The 18,947-nt window shown below is 37.7% G+C and overlaps 1 long non-coding RNA gene across 1 annotated transcript in view; it reads left to right on the top strand.

Moving 5' to 3' along the window:
* LOC110675652 overlaps window positions 1–18,947 on the top strand; it is a 135,949-nt gene that overhangs the window by 47,550 nt on the left and 69,452 nt on the right. Inside the window, exon 2 of the long non-coding RNA XR_002499677.1 lies at window positions 5,233–5,931. This is a non-coding gene — a long non-coding RNA (uncharacterized LOC110675652). The remainder of the gene's footprint in view (window positions 1–5,232; window positions 5,932–18,947) is intronic.

The raw sequence follows: 18,947 nt of genomic DNA, 5'->3' as shown, positions 1-18,947 counted from the left end.
CATCCAGCCACTGAAGACTATTATAGCACCTATTTAAACTGCACCACTTGTCGGGGAAACGGTCATTCGGGGAATATGGTCATTCGGAGAACTTGTATTCGGGGATACGACATATGGGAAAAAATTGCACAATCATCGCATGATAGGGTTTGAAATCATCGAATTATGGTCCCTGAATCGACTCCAGAACATCCCGGAAGTACTTGTCAATGATACTATGTTGCATACAATTACTCAATCCGCATCGTATTATACCTCTTGCGAAAAATCTTGAACATTGATAAGTTGCATGATAGTATTTGCAATCGTATTGAAGTCCTTTTCCAGGGTTCCGGAATTGGCTCTATGTTACATACAATTACTCAATATGAGTTGTAGATCTTGCAAACGGGTGTGTCACATGATATGGTTTGTGCTGATCAAATTTAGATTCCCAATGGATGCCCCAGGTACCGGTTCCAAGGATTCCAGAACCGGCCAGAATGAATTAAAAGAGTTGAAATATACTAATGGTTTATAACTCGATTCCAAACACTATAGTTTTGCTTGATCTGTGCAAAAGAGTGATGGAAATGTCTCTAATGACCTTCGGACAGACTCAACGGAACATACGTATAAATCCAAAATCAACCACCTGGACTGAGGTTCCAAGCACAGGTCACGAAACTTGAATAGTAGTGTGGTGTTGTGTCAAAATTATATTGAAATCGTCTGAAAATTATCACAAGACGATCACAAAAATGTGATTGTAAAAATGGGTGAGGGACGCAAAGGTTAAAGATGAAGTAGACAAAGAGAGCCTCTCAATGTCATTTTGAGTTAATTTTGGGTCATTTTTAACGCGAGATTTATTTAACATTTTCAACGCAGAGCCCAATCCGATGTTCTAGATTAATGCTCATAAAAAGTCCATGCGTGGCTTCTTTCCGTATACATCTTAAGGTGAAACGGTTCTGAATCAACTTCTAAGATTACACTAAAACTTTAAAGGCACAAATCTCACAAAGAAAGCATCCAACATCAGTGTACTTTTTATTTTGACATTGTGCACTAGCAGAAAGCTTAAAATAAGAAGATCAAAAACGTTTACCAACTATTTCTCCAGTGTTGTGCCTTTGAAATCGTGAGTAGGTGCACATGTCGGCCATTGTGCCGACCATCTTTGGATTTCGAGATGTTTCACCTTAAAGCATCGTTTCCCAAGCTTGGTTTTCGCGACCCCACAACGTCTCGTCAGCTCGCTTTTTACAGTATATTCAAATCGAGGCGCTGACAGCTCGGGGGTTGCGAGAGCCAAGGTTATGGTGGGATGCGAAAAAATCTATTTAACAATTCAATCAAGGAAAATGGAATGTAAATATCAATAACAAAAAATCCAAATTCGTTTGTTCAAAACGAGTTTATACATCATTTTTCAAAAACTATGCGAAAATATAAGGATTATTTTCACATTTAAATCAAATTGTAAGTACAGATTTCTAATAGAAAGCAAAACGTGCACATTTAGTGTGGTCAATGTAATATTTCGAAAAAAAATATTACTGCACTTCGTGATAATAGAAGTTTTGCAGAATACACTCACAAGACGTGACGCGAGACTGGACACCACACTTATTGTTCTTACAAACATAGAAATAAGAATAAGTTTTGGCTGAAATTTTTTCCTCGACAAAAGTTAGCAAAATAGTTGCTGAGAAAATTCGAATAATCTTAATGTGGAAAATGTTTACAACAAACAATAGAGTTACATTGAAAACCTATTTAAGTTAAGGAGAAAAAATAAGTAATCCAAAAATGACCGACTTGTGTGGAGATGATGAAACAGTAAACAAATCTTCCTGCTATTCTTATTTGAAGCTTTTTATGTAATGCCCAAAGCTTACATTAAAATTTAATTTTTCTTGTTGCTTGTTTTGTGAGATTTGTGCCTTTAAATTGGATTTCAACCTGTTTTACCGTAAGAAGTTGTTTTATTGTGATAAATGATTATTTCAACATGAATTTAAAAATGTTTATATTCCTCTGAATTACATCTGAGTAGAATTGGATGCATGTCTAATCTTTTTCACCACTTATGTTAGAATCCCGCCCTCACTAATATCCTCACTATTTTTTTCTTGGCGTGTCGTCAAGAATATGCATGATAACCAGACCTACCTGAAAAATTTAGAAACCTAATGCCTAGAAGACTTCCTGAATGTATTGACCGTTGCACGAATTTTTAGATTCTAATGAAATTGTTCATGAGCTGGAGGCAATTTGCACACTCATTGACATCAGCAGGCGTATGGTTTGAAAGCTTTGCATGACGTTTCAAATCAATTCAAAACAGTCAAATAGATTAGGTGAAAACTTCGGTGTGGTATGGGTAGAAGCACCGGTTTTGGCCATACGCCAGTTGTAGCCATAGAGGATTATACACCGTTATATATAGCCAATCAGCATGAAACCTTTTGTGTTCAGTAGATCACATTCACATGATAGAGCTACATTCATTTACTCGTCTAAATTGATTCAAAACATAAGGAAAACAAATCATTTTGCTTATAATTTTAACTCCCATACACCTAATTTGGCCAGGGCACTCCAAATTTAGCCACTCTTATGAGAAATCAATGCGAATGGCCAGTTTAGGAACCGAAGTTAAATCTCTGGCCGAAACTGGTTCCGTTGGCCTATATTAACCAACGGGATTTTCAAAACGAAAAAAATGGTTAAAGCTCAGTTTTGATATTTTATACACATAATATGGATTGGAAGCTTGCATTTGACATATTTGTAGTATAAAAACGGCTTCCCATTTAATTTTTATCGACATTTTCTCTTAGGCTCGCCAAAACCGGTGCTTCTACCCTATTTGAAAGCAACCAGCATTGATGTAAAAAGTCTCCACCGTATTGCCAGCTACACCCCACTAACAGAATTCTTTTACATTTTTCCTTTTACATGGCCCTTGAAAGCGCGAAAGGCAACCGGGAGATTTGGGAAGGGGATAAGCATTTTACAACAGTCAGCAGTCGTAAGGCTCATTGGGAAGTTTTCCTTTGGAAAACTATTGTTTCTGGATCTAAAATGATAGAATCATCTAAATCGTATCCAGCATCAGTTTACAACAGATTCAGGATGTAATCGATTATTGAATCGGCATTCCTCCTGACGGAAGAACTTTCATCAACTTGATCTTGTCGTTGTTTAACAGTTCATTGAAATAGTCTAGTTGAGGAACGAACTCAACTCGTCATCAAAAGGTGTGAATGCACTATAGCATTCTTTCGGTAGCGTTTCTGGCAATGTTCGGATTGCACTCCTGGATCGATCGAATTTAGTTCACCGGTGGATAAGTCAATTATGTAAGGGCTTAATCACTAATTCAATAACGCTGAATCAAAACAAAGACGAACAAAGTTATTATCAAAGCATGCTGTTAGACTGATGAGTGAGGTGTGCAAATATTCACTGTGTAAAAATTTTCTGCAAAATGCTCAATAGTTTTGTGATAGTAGTTTACAGAACAAGTTGCAGAATGATGTCGTCGCAAATTTACGACTCGTGCTGTAAAAATCGACTTCTATCAAAATTTGTACTGTTATGATTATGATTCATAACGCAACTCTAAACAGTTGCGTAATGAGAAAGCGTTGCGTAATGAATCATTACAGCACTGGTTTCAATTGCGTAATGGCTATTCCCGCACTGCATTCTTAAGTGCAGGAAAGTAGGCCGTTTCATGACAGATTGGCGTGATGAAAAACAGACTATTACGAAGAGAAATTGCAAAAAAAACTTTTAAAGGAACTCAAACGAATTTATACAGCACAATCTCTGGCAAAATTCTTGCTGGTATATTTTGGTATTTTCTGTCAATATCTATCAAATTCAAAAATACTGACCACGATTGGCGGCACCCTTTGCTTCCTCACTTGAATCGAATAGCTAGAGACTGCTTCGATAGAGTTGATTCATAGTATTTTTCTCAATTCCGTAGATCTGGCATCGCTGCAGCCCAAGCGGCAAAAGAAAACCATAATAAAATTCGAGCAAGGTACAACAACACCGAAAACCAAAATCACATCAATTAGTCCAGTGTTGTAGATTTTTGCAAGCACGACATCGAACGGAAAAAAACCGCCAAATTTCCGCTACCGCCTCGATTTGGGCTAGTAGTGCTGTGCCTCACTCACATCGTGCCGAGGGGGCAATGAATGCTAATTAACATAATTATCACGAGTTTTTATTTTCGGCTGCGATCTGCGTGCCGAAGGTTCGGGACTCCGGTGTGCGTGCACAAATTTCTGCGACTACGTCATCCTCACTATGCGTGCCAAATCGGAACCAAACCAAGTTAGAGACGGTTCCTCCAGACAGTCGCTAGGCGAGAGGGGCGGGGTGGTTTGACCCGTATTCGGCTGAATAATTAGTAAATTTAATATGAATAATTCGGTCGGGGTTGGGTCGGGGGAGGGAACGGGAAAAAGTGTCTGTTTTTAAACTGTGTGGATAATCGATGCGAGGGGTTCAAGGAGATTTTGGAACTTCCATTTTCTGCCTCGGGTTAGGGTGTGGGACAAATCTACACGAGCTGCGGGCACGGAGAAGGGTGTGAATCAGTGGGTAGAGGGGTCATCCCGATATGTGGAAAAATCCCTCACACACGATTTCTGCCACGACGACGCGCAAATGCGGATGAAGTCATACAAGTTCTTCTCTCCGAACGCCTACGGGCCCCTCTCTGTCGCTCTCGTCGAACTTCGAACATGTGCGAGGCTCGACTACTCACACTCCCAATCGGGCGACCCCTCCAACGGTCCTCGCAACGCCACCGCCATCTGCGATTCAACTTGCCAGAGCGCAGGCGCTCCTTCGTGTACGGACACGACGTGTAGTCACGTACGAATAGTCCCGTATCCGTACACGAAGTCGTGTAGCAACACAAGCGCACACCAACGCATTACGAACCCCACGATTGCTAGATTGCCTTTACTTCGAACGCGCGCTCTGGCAAGTGCCTGTCTCCCTTCTCGCTTTATCGCGTAACCGTTCATATTTGCTTCGCGCTCGCGCCCACCAAACCGACCGCAACTCCCTCTCCCTCCTGCACTTAGCATCGACGGTTGCACGATTGTGTGAGTGTTTGATTGCCAGCCGAAGTGAGTTGGCGGCGGCAGTCGGTGGCCGCCACCGTCGTCACAAAACAGCATTTTAACAGAAATTTTCCTTTTCATTCGTTCGCAGACATTCGCACCGGGTGGACGGTTTCTGGTTGGAGCTTGGATCGCGTGCACTTGGATCACCAGCACACACTTGGTGTCGGAAATGGCTAGAAAGAGAGCGCCGAGTCGACCCCCGGAACCCCTCGGAGAACTGGACTGAGTGTGGTGGAGCCTTTCGTGCAGTCAACGTCGTTTTTGCTCTGGCAGTTGCTCGGTGGAGCGCAGCAAGTGTGGATCGTGGAACAGAACCACCATCAAGAACTATATATCTATTACTAGCCTACTGTGCCTGGTTACAACACACGAAACTGGTGTGCAAAACGTCACATTCGCTGTCGTCGCTCCTGAAAGTATACCACGGTGGAAAAAGTGAAAAATAAGCAAACTAAAACGAAAATCAGTGTGCATCGGAAGGCTTGGCGAAACGCTAGCCTGAATTAGAAGAATACATAATCGTGAAATTCGTGAACCCTAGTCGTTTGATCGTCATTAACGAGTACGCCATGGAAAAAAATCGCGAATCCGATTCCTGAGTTAGCGCGCCTCAAATGACAATCCTCTGCGTTGAAATCGATCAAAGTGATATGTGACTGAGTGTGCAGTGATAATTACGGTGTACACCCCGGCCTACTGGGATTATCCAAAGTGAGGTGTTCCAGTCTCAATCATGGACAACTCAAAATCCAGCGCAATGTGATTCATCGAACAACTTCCATCCACGGTAAGAATTTCTTCCCCCGAAAGTCGAGCAGGTGACACTGCTCTAAAATTTATCCACTCCTATCAAAATCAGCCCTATTAAAAGGACCTGTCATTGAGTCACCAATCAACAAAAAAAAATGCAACATTAAAACTTTTCACCTGTCACACATGCCGGCGATGAGGACTGCGACTCGGTTGTCTCCTCCTCGACCTTTAAGATGTGTTCTAGAAAGAAGGGCGAGGAAGATCAAAATTGACACCTTTTCGGGTCGGTTGATCGGTCGGACGAAGGAAGCGAAGAAGCGGCCAAAAAGCCACAAAAAAGTGCAGCAAGGCTTCTTGAGTTTAGCCGAAAAGGAAGCCCACCAGGGGGAAAGGTGAAAGTAATTTCGAGTGTGGTTTTTTGTTCGGGGTTCCTTGCCGCAGTACAGACGCGGACGTACGACTGGTGGTAAAATTTCTAGTGTTTTTCGATGAGGAACGGGGATGAGGAGGGAAAAAACAGTGACGAGCGCTAACGAAGTGAGGCTAATTGTTTTGAAGCTGTTAGCAGAAGTTGTGGTTTATTTCTGAAAAAGTGTTGTTTTGTGCCATGAGGGCAAATGATATTTTCGTTTTATCTGTGAAAAGGTGCTAATTGGACTCGAAAAGCTGTGTTCAAAGTGTAGACGCTAAAAAGCCGACGGAAGCACATAACAGTTTGGCAAAAAAAAAACGATGTGAATGAAATGGAGTTAAATATTGTAGCAGTATGGATTTGTTTTTCAAACCAAAATTTTTTTTAGTGGATTCAGCAAAATGTTGCTGTATTTCGCCTTGATGAATTTTTCAGCAAATGATGCTCATTGTCAGCATGCTGAATTTTAGCAACTTTTTTGCCGATTTTCGCCAAATTGTTGCTGAACGCTTAAGCTCAGCGAATTTCAGCGTTATATTGCTGAATAGGTTTGGCGAGTAGACCTTGGTTTTGATAAGAAATCATTCAAACCAAGAATTTACGACTCTAAAATCGATGAAAAAAAAAATGTCAGAAGGTTTACTTTTCTCCTTCTGTAATGAATCGTATAATTTATCGCCACAAATCAAATGTTTCATTCTGATAGTGTTACAGCCGCTAGTTTACTAAGTTATTATGAGTAAGTTACAGCCAAGTGAGAGCACAGCTACCCGTCATAACATTTGCAAAATGATTAATGCGATAAACAGTTCTAAGAATTAGGTGTTAATCTTTCGAGCTTAGGTCTATCAGTGTCGTAGATTGCAAATATCATTTGTTATAGCAGTAATTTTTGCATTATAACATGCATTCACAGCGATTTTGTGATATTGAAAACCACTATCACCTTTCCACTAGCGAATGGTAAGATAGTAACTTTCAATAAATTGGTGAAGCTATCAAGTTTCTGTGAGATTCAACGTACTTGTGATTGTACAATTCTCTTGGAGTATGAAAATGTAACTTTGTGTATAAAAGAAAACTTTCTGATATTTTTTTCTGAAGTTATCATTAAAACTGTCCCGATCCTGAACCCGATCAAACAATATTTTAAGTTTGTTCACATTACGTTATGTCGAGTTTTAAAAACACTCATGTAACAAATCGATGGCGTTCGTTATCGAATCGTCTAGAAATTGTGTCCTCGGGAAATATTATCAAAACTTTCGATACCAAAATAGTGGGTTTCATTTGCTTATTTGACCTGCAAAAAATATCATGTACCAAAACATTTGTAAGGTTCCATGGGAACATCGTCAATTTATCGATGTATATTATTAACTTTTTTGTCAATACCTGTTTGATTGGCATTTGAATTTATCATGTACCAAAACATTTGTAAGGTTCCATGGGAACATCGTCCATTTATCGATGTATATTATTAACTTTTTTGTCAATACCTGTTTGATTGGCATTTGAATTTAAAAAGTCATGTAAATATAGATCTCCGAAACACCGATTATGATTTTCAGCTCAGATGATGGCAATCATGGGAACTTTTTCCAATATTTTATGCATCGCATTGAAGATGTTCTCAAGGATTACAACTGACAATTTCAGTCTAGTATCAATGGGAAGTTTGGATGAATTTAAAATAAATTAATTACCACATAACATCTTGCACTCCTCATCATGATTAAACATGTTAGAACCTTAACGAATGGTTATCAGAAAACACTCTCAATGGTTCCCTGTGAAGATCCTTGCCAGATTTCTCTCTCTAGAAAGAGATCTCAATGGAAACTTAACAGAAGCTTCCTTGTGAAATTCCCAAAAATAATCTAGGCAGATTTTTAGCGGCAACTACTTTTATGATCTCTAGTAAGTCTCCGTAAAGGTTTGTAGTTAATTTCCAAAAATTTTGTTAGATTCTATAAAATAAACTCAGTTTGATATTCGTAATAATTTCCAAGCGAGGCAATGATCAGATTTTTTTAAATTCATCGGTGAATTTCTAGCGGGATTGTTACAGGGTTTTTTGGGATATCTAAATGGATTCGTTGAGGTGCTCGACCGATTTCTAAAGATTTCCTTTTGGTGAGTTTCTGGCAAGATGCTTGATGTAATTTTAAGCAAGAGTCTGAAAAAAGGAGTGCTACTGTGGATTTTTATAGATTTCAAACAATAACCATGAGAAAATTCTTGTCAGATACCCAACATCATGGATGAACTTTTGACGAGTTTTTATCGACTTCATTTGACATGCGTAATCGAAACAACCCAGTGTCTTCGAAAAAATGATACGATAAGAGAAGTTGTGAAAATTGTAGAATCTCCTGGTTTTGAATCTCTTTGAAATGGTCTCCCTAGTCAATATGGGGGAAGAGCAATAAGTATCGGTATCAAACATTCCGATCTTCGGAGAATCCAAACATCAAGAGCTGTCAACTGATGTACCAGAATACCAGCTATACGAAAAAAATAGTGCAAAAGATCCCTCGATCCCAAGCTTCATTTTCTGTTGTCAATATGCAACATTACTTTAACATCAGTCGTTGCATTATATCCATGCGGGTTAATATAGTCCTAAAGATAAAACATGGTTGAACGAAATTTAGTACCATTTGGTTGAAGATATATATAGTATGTTTGATAAAAAAAGATACTCATTAGGTTTCATAGATCGACGAAGATACTTATATGGTAAAATTAACAGTAATCAACGATAAAAATCAAAAGTTTGCGATCAAGAAGGCGATCAATTCAAAAAGGAGTAATCTATAGGTAAAACCGGGAGGTTCTAGTTCTATCGATTTAAGATGCATTGAAACAAAAGATAAAAATATATAAGGAGTCATAACAAGTTTTGTCAGTCAGAGTAACGAAGTTTGAATCAACGTTTTGAACTCTTAAAAACATTAAACAATTCTTAAGGAAAACAATCTAAATGGAAATAAATGTTGAGAATATTTTTGTTAAGTGGGATTAATGATCTCTATAGAGAAATTTAGAGATGTATCAATTCTTCTCTACTACCATTAAGAAGTCAAACTGCACTGGAAATAATCCACAAGTTCGATCCAAATCCTTTTCAACGTGTGATTCCGTAATTGTGATAAAGTTTGGTTTAGATCCGATAGCAAAGTGTTTTACACATGGTTTCAATGTGCTTTAAAATTGCGATGCTGCCGATCACAGGTGCGGTTGAAGTTCAAAATCTGGAAAAGTTGAAAAACCAATCACACAATTTCAAGCGGAATATGGCTTAAGCTAGTATTACTAACTGATAGTATTTGAGAAATAGTCACAGAAAATGACATTTTTCGATGACATTTTTAACGGAGTAGGAAGATAATCGCAGCATTCAATTGTCAGAGTTACGTGAGATTCATGACATTTAACTGCACTGATTATGATACTGAACGCGAATCATATTTGAGATACGAATATAAAACGAGTATTTCCTTCTGCTGCTTTTTGATCCCTAATTGAGAGATTTCAGGTTTGAAAAGTTTGTCAGGGTTTGTAGACGACATCGTGATATCGAAGCGGCAAGCACAGTTCTAGCAAAACTATCACACAACGGTGAAACAAACTTTGCAACCAGAAACTTTTCTATTACATTTACTCCAAATGCATTTCAACAAATTGTTCGAAAGTCCTTAATCAATCGAAATTATTGTTTCTTTTTATTTGTATGATTTTAGATACAAATAGAAAAAAAAAACAGGTGGGTTCTGAGTGGAATGAAATTTTCTGACGTTACGTGAATCATAATATATTTTCGAGTATCTTTTCGTTTTTTTTCCAATGTATTGGCGGTTTGATCAGAAATATGTTCGATAATATTCGATATAGGGAGCCGGATCCTATTGGTGGAATTCTTGATTCAAAAGCTACAAAGCTCATATTTGGCCACAATTTGTGTATTGATGTGCTTTTTATTGCAAAGTTTGACAAAGTTCGTCCGAGCAAAGCCAAAGTGAATTATGGAAGTGCCTAAGTAATTATTTGCTCATAAAAAATTAAGGAGTTACTTGATTGCTGCTTGAACAAATAAAAAAAGTAAGAAAACAACTAAAATCGTTTCGGTAATTTCTTATACAATAATTCACTTAAGTCACACTGTAGGTTATTAGTAATCATACCGAGGTAACCACCAAGCACTAAAATAAGCCGCACGAAAGACTGCTTACAGCATTTGACCTGCTTGCTGCCTTATGGAAGCAGTTTGATTACATAGCTGCCATGAATCAGAAGAAGTAATGCTAGTCAAAATCTCCTTGTTGTTAATAACTATTTCAACTGCGTGGGCAACTTTTATTTCCAAGCAATCCAAATGCTGTTTCCTTGCTATTCCAATGCAATGAAAGAATAGTGCAGATTATGTGTTACTCGTTTGACTTCACTTGTTGTCCCTCTCATACTCCCGTGCAAACATTGCAAACATGATTTCCGCGACGAAAATCAGGCCGCAATATTCTTTCAATGAAGCAATAATATTATGCTTCATTGAACGACGCGCGATAGATTCAACAGCTGATTTTATTGAAGTGAATGATGCAAATGATTTAGATTTTATATTCCAGATTTATCAGACATTGGTATGATTGTTTCGCATAAGAAATTTCCGCAACGTATCTGCTCGTTGACAGCTAATTGGGTGAACTTTTGAGCAGAACGTACCTTATGTAGGATATGAAATCAGAGCCTGGAACAACATCAGCTGTAGCCGAGCTTGCAGCGTGGAGCCTCACCATCGGAAATCACCAGATCATCAGTTTGGATCGCAAAAACCTAATGGAAGGCAAAAATGATTCGCAGATCACAACAGACAAAAGACGAGAGGAGATGAAATATGTTTTTGTTTTGTTTTGTTCCTCCTGTAGGCGTTACATATTTTGACAGCGACAATCAACATTTTGTGAAGGTGCAGCATTGGAGTAGCACGTTATTTCGCCAAAACCTGCTCTGAAGCAGCACTACCAGCAGCTATACGATTTAAGAGCATTAAATGATTTGCCTTGAAGGCGCATGTAATGCTGAACGAGTGCTGTTTTAAGTGCTGGCTGGTTACTTGGGTATTAGCTTAATTTTTTAATTAATATCATGTTGCTCTTTAAAAGTTGCCCATTTCTAAGGGAAAAGTTGCTATCGCAGCTCCCATTGACTTAAATAAGGGGGAATGTGGGGTTCCATGGCACTCTCTAAACGTGTGTTTGCTGCCCTCTAAAGAAATTCGGAAAAGAAATGAGTGCACAGTTTAAATCTCGCGTTTCGCATCATACAGGTAAAGACCAATTAAGACAAAGTAATCGGGCACTATTCTATCACTTCTAGTATTGCATTCGATCCCCTGGTACTGAAAAAGGTTCCCAAGTTTGACGGATCGTACAACACTCTTCACATAGCATTCTAGATTTTGCTCCATTACCTCATGTGCCATAAAATGTTGGACAACTGCAAGGTACTTCAAGGTTTTTATTTCGTCTTTAATACAGGGTATCTGCAGTGATCGATTTTCTCTTTGGAATAGTACACGAAAATGAATAGATTTGTGGAACATTTTACGATCTAGGGACCATGAGAAGTGAATCGAAAATAACAGTCGAAAATATTTAATCCGATAAGTAGCTAAAGAGAAAATCGATGAAGAGAACTCGATCACTGCAGTTGCGCCCTTATGATACAGAACGCGAGAAATTCATGTTGAATATGAATCATCTAAATTTCTGAATGATCATTTTTTGACAGGAAATAGCAAAACGTAGGGCCTTATTTTTTAAGTCACTGTCGACCAAAAAATTCGCTCGACAATGCTCTGTCACTTGAGTCACAGATTGTTATGTTAGAACAAAAATCTTCTGAAAACCTGTGTGAATATTAAAATTGAAACACGTTGAAATCATTAGCGCTGCCCCACAGCTTATTGCGTCAAACAGTGCACTGCAGTGGTGAATATGAAAATCTTGATGTATTTCATATTCACCACTTACATCGTCATGGGAACTTAGCGATAACAGCGCCACCACGATGTTGTTACCTGTGTTGCCTTTTAAAATGACCGTTAATTGACTTACAAAGTTTGAAGTCGAACTTAAATGTTTGTTATCTGTTTGTTATACGAGCCAAACAAATCTGTTAGATTTACAAGTCCCGTCTAATAATGCCATATTGCCTATGTTCAATCCTTTATGTTTTCGATGCTAAAATTCATCAAACCAGTTTGGAGTCCACTTCTGAGATTGCACTAAAACTTCAAAGGCCCAAACCTCGCGAAGAAAGCATCCAACAACAATGTACTTTTTATTTTGGCTTCGTGCACTAACAGAAAGCTTAAAATAAGAACATCAGAAACATTTGCTAACTATTTCCCCAGTTTAGTGCCCTTGAAAACGTGAGCAGGGGCACAAGTCGGCCATTGTGGCAGCCATCTTTGGAATCTGAGATGTTTCCTCTTAAGGATTGGCGGGATTGGTTTGATCCTGGGGTGCGAACTGGATATCAACAAGCAGCCAGGCTGCTGTCAAGCAAAAATTTTTATCAAAATGATCCGAGTCTGCCTCTAGGACAGGACGTGACAGCTCAACAGAGACTGCCCCGTTGTTTTTCAATCGATAACCTTGACGATACGAAAGCCAGTGCTACCAGTATCCTTTTGAGGCAAATCTTGTGAAAAAATTCAAATATCAAGGCTCATAATTTTGTTGTTTCTTTCACGCTTTATTAATTTAGTGCAATAGACGATGCTAGCGGTTTTAAAAATCAGGTTTATTTTCAAAACCGTCAAAGTGCCTTGTTGCAATCCAACGCAACGATGTGAAAGTAGGCCTTTGCCAATACGACCAATGAGAAGTGGTCTTTTTTGACAGGCAATTGGTTTCGTTTTTGTACTTTGACCTGACACGTCTTGTCTTAGGTATGCCTAGGTGTGCGGTCATTAGATCATCACGCTAAAAACTGCTATACATTTTATGTGACACAAAAACTATCAATTGTTGAAATACGTTTACTTGCGTAAGCTTTTCAGAACTTCTGTGAAATATATTTTTAACTAACGTACGGTCAGAAACTATCTATTTAAGCTGATTTCTGAACTAATTGCCTGCATAAAACTGCAGAAGCTTTGTGTGAAGTATTTTAAGAGTGCATCTTGAAAATAGTTTCCTGCGGGACAAGCAAACAAACAACGGTTAGCACTGGTAGAATTTTTTTTGGTCAAATTGAATGACCTAAATGTTGTAGACCACACTCCTCAGGTTTGATCCATTTGTATTTGTATTGTTAATACTAAAATCTAATTTTCTTTAGCTTTTAAGTATAATTACAAGTTTTAAAACAAGCATCGATATTTTGTGATCAATATGGGCAATATGTGAATCAGATTTATATATACTTATCTGTGTATATACAGTTAACTCTCCGTTACTCGATATTCCGTATCTCGATATCGAGTTAGAGAACCATAGTAAAAGTTGGTTTTCATGGCTAAAGCCCCAAGCACAATGTGAGCGGCAGCGCGGTACAACGGCAAAACAGCAAGCCCATCTTGAGCTACACTCTACTTGTCAAGTCAATGCTGAAAAGGATTTAGTCAACATTGGATTGAAAAGTAAAGTGTAGATCAAGATGGGCATGCCGTTTTGCCGTTGTACCGCGTTGCCGTTCACATTGTGCTTGGGGCCTAACTCGATGGTCCGTTAGATCGCAGTTGCACTGGTTTTGTGTTCTATAACTCGATACCTCCCTAACTCGATGGTCCCTTCAATATCGAGTAAGGGAAAGATGACTGTACTTTACATCCATTCTGTTCTGTCTGTAATTAGAAGACGTGATGTTACTTGTAAGAAATATATATAAAATTTGCTTCTAGATTGATTACGGGATATCGATGGTGTATTGCTTTGTAACGCTGTGGAGTCATTTTTAAAACATTTTTTAGGGGCCTATTTTGTAAATCGAGCAGATTCATGTGACTCGTCTGTATTCATTGTCGATCAAAGCAAGCATGCATATTTCAGATGTCATCCATCGACTCCCATAGTAATCCTGTCACATAGAGTGACAACTGTCGATAAACTCGAGTGACAGAGCCAAGTCGAGCGAAATGCTTGGTCGACAGTGACTCCAGTCGAGTCGTTTTTGATCGACTCGAATTATAAAATAAGGCCCTTAATTTGGTATAACAACTCTGGCATTTGTCTCTAATCTGTGGACATAAAGGATTTTCTGCAAGTCACGCTAATATTAGAAATGTAAAATAGTGAAATGTTCTAAAATTTCTCTCGACTCAGATTCTTTATTCAACCAAGTCCAATGAAACAGACGTTGGTTAGAATGAGCTCATGTATTTTTCAGTAAAAATAAATTTCTCAGTCTTACATTTATAATTTAAAAATGAACAGACTTCTTTTACGATATTTGGTAGCCCAAAAATCAAGCCACTAAAATTACCGTACAAATTACATATTGACAGCTTCATTTGATAAAAGTTTTAATTCTTCAATGCGAGTGTTTAACTGAAGCAAAAAAAAATATTCAGGGGTCTATTTTGTAAATCGAGCAGATTCATGTGACTCATCTGTGGTCACTGCCGATCAAAGTAAGCATGCATGTTTCAGATGTCACCCGTCGACTCCCATAGCAATCCAGTCACATAAAGTGACAACTGTCGAAAAACTCGAGTGACAGGGCTGTGTCGAGTGAAAGTTTTGGTCGACAGTGACTCTAGTCGAGTCATTTTGATCGACACGACTTATAAAATAGGGCCCTCAATTTCATGTTCACATTTTGAAAATTCCAAAAATTTTATTAGTTACCTTTGAGGTTTTCAGTAATAAATCACTCACTTTAATTACCAAAATGCTGGCCAACAATAATTCATGTTTTTAAAAGGGCATTTGTTTTTGACTTCAAGAGGCTGGAATTGTTAAAATTTCACATTGATCTTTTACTTTATTTAATGATTCAACCAATCGAACATTTGAAATTGCATCCTGTTTCATAATTCTACTGGTTCAAACCGAATTGAAAAGGTAAACTTGTGTCCTGCTTTAAGTTTTTTTTAGATCTTTGTATTTCCAGTAAAAGCATAAAAAATATATAGGGTAGAAGTACCAATTATGGCTATAGTACCAGTTATGGCAATAGTGGGAACAAAAAGAGATTTTTCTTATTGTTTCACTAGACTATAATGGCTTATATTCACAGGAATGATTAAACTATTTGTTTTTGATGGTAACTAAACCTTGAAAAGAACATTCGTGCAAAAAGCTTCGAAAAATGAACATTTGAAAATTTTGCCTCACATACATGTCACCTTCTTAGCAGTTGGCTTAGGGACCTCCGTTACGAAATGTATGTTTTCATCCGGATAAACTGTTTCAACAGATGAATGTATGTTACCTAGTGAGAACAAATGAATAAATTTAGCTGGTATGCAATCAATTCTACTGTTTTAAGTTGGAAATCGTGTTATTTCCACTATGTCGATAACTGGTACAAAGAATGTATGAGAGTCCAATTATGGCAATACTCTGGAGGCGGTTTGTTTACATATTTTGATCAGTAAAATAAAAGAATTAAAGCTATTTTACGGGTGACTTCCACGACGGGACGGTTCGGTAAGGCATTATCTTCATGTTTTGTACTCAATTACTAAGATTTTTCAATCACACGTTCGAAAACGTTCGCGAGCGGAAGATGCTAATTTCATGATAGAGAGGGGTTTTCAGCGACACTCGATTTTTGAATTTTCCCTCTTTTTTCGTTAAAAATTGGCACTGGAAAGGTAATGTGAGATCATTAATGCTGTTTTGTATCATAATTTGCATTTACACTACATTTTGACTTCTTTTTCGAAAATTAATTTTCTCCCATGAACCCATTGCAAAAAAATGATTTAACATCTATTTAACCCAAAATTTTTGGAAAATTTTATGAGCGATATCTTCATTACATATTAGCGTTGCATTATCATTCGCTCTTCATGGCGTTTGAGTTCATTTCGTGCAAATATTCGATAGTCCATAATTGGTACACTTTTATGTCGAATGCTAGGAACGCTATTGCCATAATTGGTACAAAGACAACGCTTTTTAAAATCCATTTTTAGAAGCTTAAAGTAAATTTAGTACTAAAACTGTTTAAATCAACAGATTCGCAAGGCTTTAAACTAGTAATTGACACCAAAAAGTCATGCATGCGTTTTAGAAACGCGGTTACAACTTGATTTTTATTACTACTGTTGACATATTGCATCCATAATTGGTACACCTACCCTACCACAACATATTTTTTTTTAATTACGTTCACTTTTTTCCCGGGAAAGAGGCATAATTTATCAAACGATTTAAGAAACTTTGCAGGTTTTCATCTACCTCTGTGTAAAAGTGCACTACTATAATCGGTTCACAAGTTATATTGGAGGATTATAAAGTTATCCTATACAATCTACTACCTATAATAAGAAGGGGCCATGATTCTTCTCAATTTTACGCCTATGGACCCTCCAATGCTGAAGTGGAATATACGTAGCTTGCTCAGTCTTCGATTAATGATTAAATATTTTTTAGAAAAAATCTATATAGTTTCAACCATGATATTCGTCTGGCTCGTTTTGTTCAAATTTGTTTACAATTATTACGAATTTTTATAAGAAAATGGGATCCGGGAAAAATGAAACAATAACTCGCAGTAAATGCCGAACTTGAGCTCACCTGAGGCTACTATGTGGCATTCAAAATAGCTTCCAATTCTACATAATGTCAAACCATCGATTTTTTTAAAACGACTTTGAAAGATCAATCACTTGCACATATGTTTGATGATTGAATGAGAGCCCACGGCATACTCATTTCACTGTACCAGACTGATGAATATGATCAGTTGGTTTGGCTACTGTTCAAACAATACTGAACGAAATCTCCCGCCATCAATTGAATGATTTTATAAAGGTTTGAATGGAAGAGAGGTTGGCTGTTATCTTTCGATAAAACTGAAGCCTCGCCGATCGTTTTGAATTTCAACAGATATAACTTTTTAAACCAATAAAATTAGGATAGACATGTTACTGTAGCTTGTGCTTTTCGGATGTAGCAGATTTATTCAGCGAACACTCGGAAAAACCTCAAGGCTTTAACATAATCCCAAGAATTTCTGTGAATTCTGATACTTTCCATTGACTTTTATGATAGATGAGTAAGATTGTTACAGCTAGTTGAAAAACAATCATGCCATCTTTCAGGGATGCTCGAGCGTACACAAAGAGCTTAACATAAGACTTCATTGGATACCTAAGGTTTTGGCGTGATAGGAAGATCTGAAGTTTGATAAAAATATATTCTAGGCATGCTACTGAATTTGGATGAAATCATTTAGTGGTCTAGAGAAATTGTTGTTTTGTTCAAAGTTCATCACAATAGAACTGCACTGTTTTGATGAATGCTTCCCACTGAGAAAACTAATTTATTTCTGGAGTTTTATTGGCTCTATCAATATTGAGACACCTAAAACGACTTTTGCTTCGACATCTCCGACGTTTCGGTATATATTCGCCTTCTTCGAAGGGTTTATAGGTTAAACGCAGCCTTTAAATCCTTCAAGAAGGTGAAATATACGCCGAAACGTCGGAGAAGTAGAAGCAAAAGTCGTTTTAGCAGCCTCAAGACTGATAAGGCCGATAAAATTTCTGAAAGGAATTGAACAGGAAAATTCAAAGTGAGTCATTTTCATGATGTTTCATTCGATTCCAAACTCAATGAAGCAGTCAGATGATTTCTTCGAGCCATAAGATACTCTCAGCAAAACAAAGCTCCTGGTTTTAAAATAATGCTCCGCCAAGGTAAGACAGATGGTCGACACATATAAGTCTGAAGATTTTTACACGAAATCAATATCAGCATATCAATATAAGCGTCAATTTACAATATCAACCAAAGCAAGCCAATATCAACCAAAGCAAGCCAAATATGGATTTGTTGGTTTTATACGTTTCATCAGGTGTCAGAAAAAGTTCAACAAACGAAGCATGAGTGTGAAACAAATGAAAACTGCTATTTAATAGTAACAAATTATCTCAACTCTTCTTTTCTTGTAAAGCCGCAAAAAAGCATTTTGAAAACGACGCATTCTGTGGAAATGATTATAAAAACAGAGAAATTCTGAATTGCAATGCTTCTGTAAATCAACAACCGCTAAGCCATCCAACAGCATTAATAGGACTGTAAGCAATCCAAATGCTGTGAACAACATGTTGTAAGGCTTACTTCAATGCTTGCTGGTACCTGGGTTGTTAGCTAAAATTATCAAATGTTTGCTGGAATTTGACGAGCTGACATTTTAAGTAAACGAAATGGCTGATCCCTGAACTATAGTACACTTAAAAATCAGCAGGTTTTTACTGAAACTCAGCAATTTGGTTTGCTGAGATTTCCTCAACATCTCAAGGTATAAAATATCTTCGCGCTTTCCACGCGATACTAGAATGCATTAATAGTCAATTGGTAAAGAAAGCTCTCATTCAATATCTCTGGAAGTGCTCATGAGAACACTAACCTCTGTTATAGTTGGGACGTAACGCCAGAGAGAAGAAAAAAATA

Source organism: Aedes aegypti, chromosome 2 (assembly GCF_002204515.2).
Source record: "Aedes aegypti strain LVP_AGWG chromosome 2, AaegL5.0 Primary Assembly, whole genome shotgun sequence".
Classification (NCBI taxonomy): Eukaryota; Metazoa; Arthropoda; class Insecta; order Diptera; family Culicidae; genus Aedes; species Aedes aegypti.
This window is presented reverse-complemented; position numbering and strand designations above follow the sequence as displayed.